The following is a 10,191-nucleotide window of genomic DNA, read 5'->3' on the forward strand; positions in this document are numbered from 1 at the left end:
GAACAAAGAGACCTTGGAGTACAGGTTCATAGTTCATTGAAAGTGGAGTTGCAGGTAGATAGGATAGTGAAGAAGGTGTTTGGTATGCTTTCCTTTATTGGTCAGAACATTGAGCAGAGGAGTTGGAAGGTCATGTTGTGGCTGTACAGGACATTAGGCCACTTTTGGGATATTGCATGCAATTCTGGCCTCCCTCCTATCGGAAAGATGTTGTGAAATTTGAAAGGGTTCAGAAAAGATTTACAAGGATGTTGCTTGGGTTGGAGGATTTGAACTAAAGGGAGAGGCTGTACAGGCTGGGGCTGTATTCCCTGGAGCGTCGGAGGCTGAGGAATGACCTTAAAATAGACAAGTTCTTTTTCCTACGTTGGGGGAATCCAGATGTAGAGGGCATAGGATTAGGGTGAGGGGGACAAATTTAAAAAGGACCTATGACCTCGATAATAGAAATCGGAGAAAAAATATTCGGTTGCTGGGCCTTCCCGAGCAAGAAGGGAAGGAACAGCTAGCAGCATTTCTGGAGCGATGGCTGCCGCAGATTTTAAACCTGCGGGCTGAAATGGACCGGGTAAGGGTGGAGTGGGCCTACCGGGTCGCGACACGCGGGCCTGGCTCAGACCAGCGCCCACGCCCGGTCCGGTTCCGGCTGCAGAATTATAGGGAGAGGCAGATACTCCTGGATGCCTCTAGAAATCTTGGAAAGGATCCTAAAGCAATGATCCATAAAGGATCCAAGATTATGTTATTTCAGGACTTCTCCCCGGCTTTGGCCCGAAGGACGAAGGCGTTTGATGAGGTGAAGAAATGTCTAAGGGACTTAAATATTCAATACACCTTATGCTACCCAGCGACGTTATGCTTTAACCACGAAGGATCCGGGTATAATTTTAGATCACCAGAAGAGGCTAAGGAACTTTTAGACTCGTTTAAATAAATCGTAAGAGACAATTTATGTTGGCTTGCCTTTTCTACACTCCGTGGGGAGAAATGGATACTTTATTATACTTTACTTTTGCTTCTGGGAGCGGGGTTGTCTTCCCTTGCTATTTTATGTTATTATACTTAACTGTAATCTGTTGGAGTTGTAATTTTATAGTTATGTGTGTTTGTACGTGGCATTGATGCTATCAGATATACTCAGGTGTGGGTGGGGAGGGGTGGGGATGGGGCGCTCACTGTTAACTCTAGCTCGGTATTATATCTAAATCCTATTAAGGAGCGCCCGGGTCAAGGGTGGGACACTGTTTGGGAGAGGATCTGGTGGACCTTTGGAAAGGAAGTAAGGCCCCCTGAGAACAAGGGGGAGGATCTCCATTCAATAGTTTCCTTTTTATCATACTGTTATGAGTGTACTAAAGAACACTTTCTCTTATTTGAAAGATGTAAGCGACTCAATTGTACACTCTGGATAATTGTAGATTAGATTAGTAGTTAATTGAGTTTCATTTTTTTTCTCTTCTTCAGTATCATTCTTTTGTCGAATTTTGATGATTATATATTTAAGATCTATTTTTATATTAATGTTTGTATTTGAAAGTTCTGTTTATTTTTGTAAATTTGTCAAAATGTTAAATTTCTAATAAAAATATCTATATAAAAAGGACCTAAGGGACACGCAAAGGATGGTGTGTGTGTGTGTGTGTGTGTGTGTGTGTGTGTGTGTGTGTGTGTGTGTGTGGAATAAGCTGCCAGAGAAAGTGGTGGAGGCTGGTACAATTACAACATTTAAAAGGCATCTGGATGGGTATACGAATAGCAAGGATTTAGAGGAACATGTGTTGCGTGCTGGGAAATGGGACTAGATTAGGTTAGGATATTTGGTTGGCATGGTCGAGTTGGACTAAAGGGTCTGTTTCTGTGCTGTACAGCTCTGTGACTTTATGAATCACTGTGGCTATAACATTGTATTCTGCTCTTAGTTCTGCTCCCCTGAAGCATTTTATATTGTACAATCTCCCATCATTGCACATAAAACAAAACTTTTCACTGTATCTTAGTACATGTGACCACAATCAATCAATCAATCAACATCCTGGTGAATCTCCTCTGCACACTGTCTGTTGCAATCACATCTTTTCTACCGTGCAGTCACCAGAAATGCACAGAGTATTCCATCTGTGGCCTAACTAATATTTTAAACAGCTCCATCATAATCAGTTAAATATGAAATAATTGACCACAAAAGTATGGAGAAACTCATAAGGGAGCGTACAAGTTGGAGATTGGTGAAACCCCTCTTTGAATTCCATACACACTGTTGAGAAAACTATCCAGTGAAACATTAAAAGTTCATCACCTTCAGTGAACAAATGTCTTCAATGGCAAGGGATAGAAAGGGAGGGAAATGTCTCAACTCCAGTGTGCACACTAGTGTCATCCTAGTTTGGGTTTTAGATTAAAACTAGGTTGAACAGTTTCCTGACTGTTGTGTACATAGGCTCCAAATCTGTGAGTCATCTGGTGCAAGTGAGATGTGATATTACAATGAGAAATTGGAGAATGAATTGTATGATTGCCATGGATTTGTTTGATACCCTTTTTCATTCTCAGTTCTATAAAAGCTCCCTGGAAGCACTGCAGTGAAGTGTCAAAATGACACCCAAGACTGATATCAGAATTGAAATGAATATAGTTAACAGAAAGGCTGAACAGTTTGGAAAATTATCTGTAGAAAATAGACTTAGATGATACTGAAAGATCATGACGATCTTAAAAACAATGAATGGGTTGGACAGTGTAGATGGCTCTGATTTTCTCTGATTTTAACACTAAGACTACTTAGACTTCACATTTGTTAAAACCGCAATATCTGGGGTCCACAGAAATCTGGGGAGGCAAGCTGGCTCAGTGGTTAGCACTGCTGCCTCACAGCGCCAGGGACCTGGGTTCGATTCCAACCTCAGGCAATTGTCTGTGTGGAGTTTACTCATTTTCCCTCGTGTCCATGTGGGTTTCCTCTGGGTGCTCCGGTTTCCTCCCACAATCCAAAGACATGCAGGTTAGGTGAATTGGCAAAGCAATATTGCCCATAGTGTTCAGGGCTGTGTAGGTTAGGTGCAATAGTGAGGGGTAAATGTAGAGTAATGGGTTTGGGTGAGTTTCCACACTGTAGGGATTCTATGATTCCATGAAATCCAAAGGTTTCATTCAGTGATGCTAGGCTTCCTCGGAGGATTCACCCCTCTTCACCTAATCAGAATATCCATGACTAGATGATGTATTAATTAAATATTTTGACAATCTTGAATTTGGAAATATTCTATGTGATGGTGTGGGCAACCATGTCAAAGGTTGCAGACAAGTTAAGAAAAATGAGGAAGGATTAATTACCACTGATGCCATTTGCAACTTTGAGAAGTTTAAACATTCTAAGCTGCAAAAGGCATTATAAAGTCAGCTGAGCAAAAGCTAAGTGATAGGGCTTTGAGGAGCATCTTAAAGGAGATGATGGGAGTCGGGAAGCAAATGTGTTGATCCCATTTTCAGAAGTGAAAACTGGGACAGCCTGCGATAATACTCCCTCATGAGAGGAATAGATCTTCCCTTGCAGCTTCACAAGTGCAGCACCATTTCTGTACCACCTGAATCAAGTGAAGTGGCCAAAGTCAAAACATTTTCCACTTTGCACATATAGTCCCTGAGGAATTGTGAATTGTGATCAACTGAAACAAGTGCCTCCCAGTTTCCTGCACCCCCACTCCCCTTCCCCGTTCTGATTGCCTTATATGGAAATCTCTTCATACTTTATCTTCATAGTGAGAAATGACATGACTGTGAAACAAAGCAGTAGCAGTTAACCATGTTGAGAAAACTCCACAAATCTCACCCATTTTTAATCATGGTGGCCTAGTATATCAAAAGACAAGGCTGAAACATTTGCAAGCAGTTTCAGCCAGAACTGCCAAATGGATAATCCAACTTGGTCACTTTGTGAGCTACCTAGCAATAGATGCCAGCCTTCAGCCAATTCAATTCACTCTATGCTGTATCAAGAAATGGTTAAAGGCATTGGTTACTGCAAAGGCTATGGGGCCTGACAGTATTCTAACAATAGTACTGAAGATTTGTGCTCCAGAACTAATTGTATCTCTTGCCAAGCTGTTCTGTTGCAGTTACAGCATATGGAAAATAGCCTAGGTATGTCCAGTTCATAAAATGTTCATAAAAACTAAGAAGGGTTTGAGGAAGGGTCACCGGACCTGAAATGTTAACTCAGCTTTCTCTCCACAGATGCTGCCAGACTGGCTGAGTTTTTTTCTATCACTTTCTGTGTTTGTTGTTAATTGATTGCTATGGATAAAATGTAGCATAGAAATAACGTGATAATACTCAGACAGTTAAAAACTGCATTGTGTCCAATACTGGATTGCATATCATGAGAATAATGAGATACTTGTTGATACTTGTTGCTCAATGATTTGGAGGAGCCGGCGTTGACTGGGGTCGACAGAGTCAAAAATCACACAACACCAGGTTATAGTCCAACAGGTTCATTTTGAAGCACTAGTTTTTGAACTGCTGCTTCTTCATCAGGTGGTTGTGAAGCGGGGCCATAAGGGGCATCTTTGCCTGCAGTGAAAGAGATATACAATGTAGGCTGAGTCACATGACTGCCTGCCACATACATGGTGGATGGTATAATGGCGGTATCTGTGTTGATAGTCTGACACGTCTTGCAGTGGTTGTCATGACAGGGTTATACGATGTTGTGGTCGATGTTGTCCTGAAGGCTGGGCAGTTTGCTGTGAACAATGATCAGTTTAAGGTTTGGTGGTTGTTTAAAGGCAAGAAGTGGAGGCGTAGGCAAGGTCTTGGCTCTCTCCCCTGCATGCACTCACGCATGAATACTTATGGGGTGAATTTGTATTTGCAGAATTACATTTGCAGATACATTCTATTTTCCTCAAAAAAATGCAGAACCTGCAAGCAGTCAATGCAGTCAATCCCTACATTTGTAAATTCCACTTTGAAATAGAACCAGTCAGACTCAAGGTTGGAATACAGACAGAGTCTAACCTCACACCTTTAAAGCATTGTCTGAGCTGAGATGTCACCTCTTGTTATAAAACCTTAAATTATCTTGAGAATGTGATTTAAAAGAAGTTCTGGGATTTACATATTAAAGAAGCGAAACCAGCAAATCTATTCTAAAAGATGAAAAACCTAACAATCTAGGTTTGTTCAATGTATCATTGTGTCACTGTAAAATTTTGCTGTAAATTCTGTGTCTTACGGTCCTGCTTTAAAACCACCTGTTGAAGAAGCAGCGCTTCAAAAGCTAGTGCATCCAACTGTTGGACTATAACCTGGTGTTGTGTGATTTTTAACTTTGCGGATCAGTATTCGTTTTGTCCAAGTCAGAACATCAGGTAACAATTAGCATATTTATATCCCATAATGCAGTGCGCTCATTTCAATGTTTCGTTGCCAAAATATCTTTCTTTCAATTTATCCTCAAAGTATTCTCAAAATATAATTTATCGTCAGTAAACTAATGTGTTTTCTCGATAACGCTAATTTATTTGAATATCAATTTAGTTCTTTTATACTCACCACAACTGTAACCTGTATCTACGTGCTAAACATCAGCTCGCAGACTAACGCAAGCTAGCTTTGCGCAGTGGCAGTATCGTAGCCGATGAGGTTTAACCGAGGCGCGATTATTGCTTATTGAAAACTTTTCCCAATACCCCGCTTTGACGACTTGAAATATAGTCGGCAATGGCAATTTTTGACAGTCTCTGCGGAGACTGAACTTATTTTGAAAGATAGAATAAATAAAGAATTCTGGAGCCAGCCTCCCTTTCACATGAATTGCCTGACTTCGTAATCCATTTATGATAAGCACTGGTGGCTTGTTTGCTTTTCTCCTGTTAAGCCCCGCTAAGCTAAGTGCATATCAACGAATACGTTTACCCAGAAGTTGTAATTGTGGAGGAGGGTTATTATGTACAGTATTTCGACACATGATTTGGAGATGCCAGTGATGGACTGTGGTGTACAAAGTTAAAAATCACACAACACCAGGTTATAGTCCAACAGATTTAATTGGAAGCACACTTGCTTTCGAAGCTAGTGAGGGCTCAATCCTAACAGAATTTATAGCAAAACTTTACCGTGTAATGCAACTGAAATTATACATTGAATATACATTACTGAAAAATGTGTTGCTGGAAAAGCGCAGCAGGTCAGGCAGCATCCAAGGAGCAGGAGAATCGACGTTTCGGGCATAAGCCCTTCTTCAGGAATATACATTATACATATATTATACATTATATATTCTAACAGATGAAAGGCTTAACAGACAATCAAATTTTCAATGTATAATTTCAGTTACATCACAATTAAACCTATTGGACTATAACCTGGTGTTGTGTGGCTTTTACCTTTACTTCGACACAGGCAGACATAAAGTTTTATCCCAAAAATTAGGAATGCATGAAAAATGCATGAAAATATTGTAATCCAGATTTTGACAATCTACAGTACAATGATCCACGCACCAAGTGTGTTGTTAAAAGACTTTTGCTTAAGACCATATCGTGCAGAAACTTTTCAAAGGGTTGGAATCACCATGTGGTCTGTTGAAGTTTTGTTGAGCACAGATTTATAATTAAAACGCTTGAGAAATCACTATTGAGCAACTAATAAAATAATTACATTGACGCATCCGAAACTGCAACATGCTATATAACTACATATCTATTGCACTTCCTGTAATTTGAAACGTTGTATGGGCGACAGACCGGATATGAAATGTAGGAACGCTGTCACAATAATACATGTATTCTTTTTTGCCACTCCAGGAAAATTCAAATTGAAATATTTTTGTTTACAAGTTTTATTAAAACGGTATACTTTGGGGAAAAAAATACTTCTCAATATGTTTTGGTTTTGAGATACCAGATCAAAACTGACATCCTGCCTTACGAGTGTTGCACACTCACGCCCCTCAGCACTTCTCCGTAATGGAAAGTGCGACCCCAAAAAAATGCAGGTCCTCAAGTGGAAAGAGCTGCTGTCCATGTTTTAGTGTTGCAGACTGGTACATTAAAAAAAAAGTCCAGGATTTCACAGCTACTGTAGGAGCACAATGCTGAGAAAGGTCACTGTCTAAAACCGTGGGCCTGGAAAGTTTGAGGAGGGGTGGAATTATTTTTCTTCCAAAAAATATACTTTATTCATAAAATTTGCAAGCAAAAATATTACAATAACATTTCAACGTAAAAAATTAAAGAATTTTCAAATAAATTCAACAAATACAACCAAAGCAGTTTTCATATTTAGCAAATACATTTTTTAATAGTTATAACTGAATGAGAAAAACATTTTAAATTACAAATTACAGAATGTGCTATTTATGTAAAATTGTCCAAACATTAGGCTTTTCTTAGGAGCCTCAATACATTTTTGATCTTTTTGCTTTACATAGTAGATTCTTTGTGCAGCACACAGCACAACCCCATCAGGCAGAATGTCTGACATTGAATGTATGTTGGAGAAAGTGAGGACTAAGGATGCTGGAGTTCAGAGTTAAGAGTGTGGTGCTGGAAAAGCACAGCAGGTCAGGCAGCATCTGAGGAGCAGGAGAATCAAAGTTTCAGGCATAAGCCCTTCATCACGAAGGGTTGAATTTCTGAGGAAGCGCTTAGGCCCAAAACATTGATCTTTCTGTTCCTCAGATGCTGCCTGACCGGCTGTGCTTTTCCAGCACCACATTCTGGACATTGAATGCATGTTGCAAATATCAAAAATATTGCACTTGTATTGAAGCATCTCAGTGTGCTACATGTACAAAAAGAAGTTGAATACAACTCTTTACAATGGAAGACCAACAAATTTCGGACAGACCAAAGAATATCTTTTACAGAGTTGATGATCTTGTAATTTGTTTTTGCAAAAACATAGTTTATTCATAATTATTTTCTATTAGTACTAAAACACTTCTCTACTGAAAAAAGAAACAACACACTGGAATTTAATATTCTTCAGAGTTTCCCTGCAGATGTAAAACAAAGGCATTTTCTACTCATGTTTATTTACATTTTGAGACAAAGAGGGGTCTGACAACTGAACAGACATTTTTCATACTTTGTTAGAAAGACTTTAGATGGTGGTCTTTTCCCACAATGCGTTGGCAGCAGCTGACCCAAGCTTTAGTGCATTCTTCAGCATGTGGTCCTGGAGCTTGGAATGTGCCAATTTGCAACACTTGGTCGAGGTCAACACATTACATTGGAAGGCCAACACGTCCAGGCAGACCAAAGAGTGTCTTGCACTGAGTTGATGGTCCTCCAAGCACAGTTTATTTTATATCAATGTGTATCCTGAGGAACAGCCCACAGAACACACAGTTCTGTGTCACGCAGCTTCTCGGGACCAACCTCAACAAAAACCATTGCATTTTGATACAGTATATATGTAAACAGTCTAACTAGGGAAGTGCTGAAAATGTGTTGCTGGAAAAACGCAGCAGGTCAGGCAGCATCCAAGAGCAGGAGAATCAATGTTTCGGGCATGAGCCCTTCTTCAACCTAACCAGGGAAGGATTTGGTTTTGAGAAATGAGCTAGGCCTGGTGAGTGAAGTTTCAGTGGGGGAGCTTCTTGGGAGTAGTGACCATATTATCATGAGTTTTAAGATACTCATGGATAGGGACAACATCGATCCTTGGGTGAAAGTGATAAATTGGGGAAAAGTGAGCTACAACAATATTAGATATGAACTGGAGAATTTTGGTTGGAGGAGGCTATTTGAGGGTAAATCCACATCGGACATGTGGAAGTATTTCAAACAGCAGTTGATTAAAGTTCAGGAGTGGCAAATTCCTACAAGAATGGAGGGTTGTGACTAGTGGTGTTCCACAGGGATCAGTGCTGGGACCTCTGCTGTTCGTGGTCTACATAAATGATTTGGAGGAAAATGTGGCTGGTTTAATTAGTAAGTTTGCAGACGTTAAGAAGATTGGTGGAGTTGCAGGTAGTGAGGAGGATTGTCAGAGGATGTAGCAGAACGTGGATCAGTGGGAGGTATGGACAGAAAAATGGCAGACGCAGTTTAATCTGGACAAATCTGAGATGACGCATTTTGGAAGGTCAAGTACAGGTAGAAATTATACAATGAATGGCAGACCCTTAGGACTATTGATATAAGTAGCGATCTGGGCATGCAGGTCGACAGATCACTGAAGGTTGCAATGCCCTTGGATAAGGTAGTGAAACAGGTATATGGCATACTTGCCTTTGTTGGAAGGGGCATTGAGTATAAGGATAGACAACTTTTGCTGTTGAACTTTATAGAACTTTGGTTAGGCCACACTATGAATATTGTATACAGTTCTGGTTACCACACTACCAGAAGAATGTGGATGTTTTGGAGAGGGTGCAGAAAAGGTTTACCAGGATGTTGCAAGGTATGGGGAAATTTAGCTACGAAGAAAGGTTGGATAGACTGGATTTGTTTTCACTGCAATCCAAGAGGTTGAAGGGCAGCCTGATAGAAGTTTAAAGATTGTGAATGGCACGGATAGAGTAGAAAGTATGCGGCTTTTTCCCAGGGAGGAAGGTCAATTACTAGAGAACAGAGGTTCAAGGTGCGGTGGGGGGTGAATGTTGAAAAGAAATGTGTGAGGCACGTTTTTCACACAAAGAGTGGTGAGTGCCTGGAATTTGCTGCCAGAAGAGGTAGTGGAAGCAGACACAATAGCAGCATTCAAGAAGCACCTGGACGAATACATGAATAAAAAGGGAATAGAAGGATACGGTTCCGCTAAGTGAAGACAGCTTTAATATGGAAGGGCAAAATGTGTCGGCACAGGCTTGGAGGGTCAAAGTGCGACAGTTGAGAAGATAAGCAAGTCAAATAGTCAAGGCAGTCAAGAGAAAGGTAGAGAATAGGCAGACATAACACTGATAAATTCAACTGTATTTATTTCAATGCAACAGGCCTGATGGGTAAGGCTGATGAACACAGGGCATGGTTGGGACACGGGTCTGTGATATCATAGCTTTTATATAAATGTGGCACAGGGAAGGGCAGAATTAGCAGCTTAAAGTTCCAGGGTATACATGCTATAGGAAGGATAGAAAGAAGGGTAACAGAGGACGTAGAGTGGCGTTTTTGGTTGGGACAACATTATGGCTTTAATTAGGGAGGATATTCCTGGGAGGAGGTCCATAAATTTATTTGGGTG

The 10,191-nt window shown here is 40.5% G+C and overlaps 1 non-coding gene across 1 annotated transcript; it reads left to right on the forward strand.

Annotated features, from left to right (window-relative positions):
- The first annotated feature begins 5,609 nt into the window (after nt 1-5,609).
- LOC132822500 (U4 spliceosomal RNA) lies at nt 5,610-5,750 on the forward strand. The gene has a single exon (XR_009645454.1). It is a non-coding gene; the product is annotated as a U4 spliceosomal RNA (small nuclear RNA).
- Nucleotides 5,751-10,191: the final 4,441 nt, after the last annotated feature.

The sequence above is a fragment of the Hemiscyllium ocellatum genome, chromosome 14 (genome assembly GCF_020745735.1).
Source record: "Hemiscyllium ocellatum isolate sHemOce1 chromosome 14, sHemOce1.pat.X.cur, whole genome shotgun sequence".
NCBI lineage: Eukaryota > Metazoa > Chordata > Chondrichthyes > Orectolobiformes > Hemiscylliidae > Hemiscyllium > Hemiscyllium ocellatum.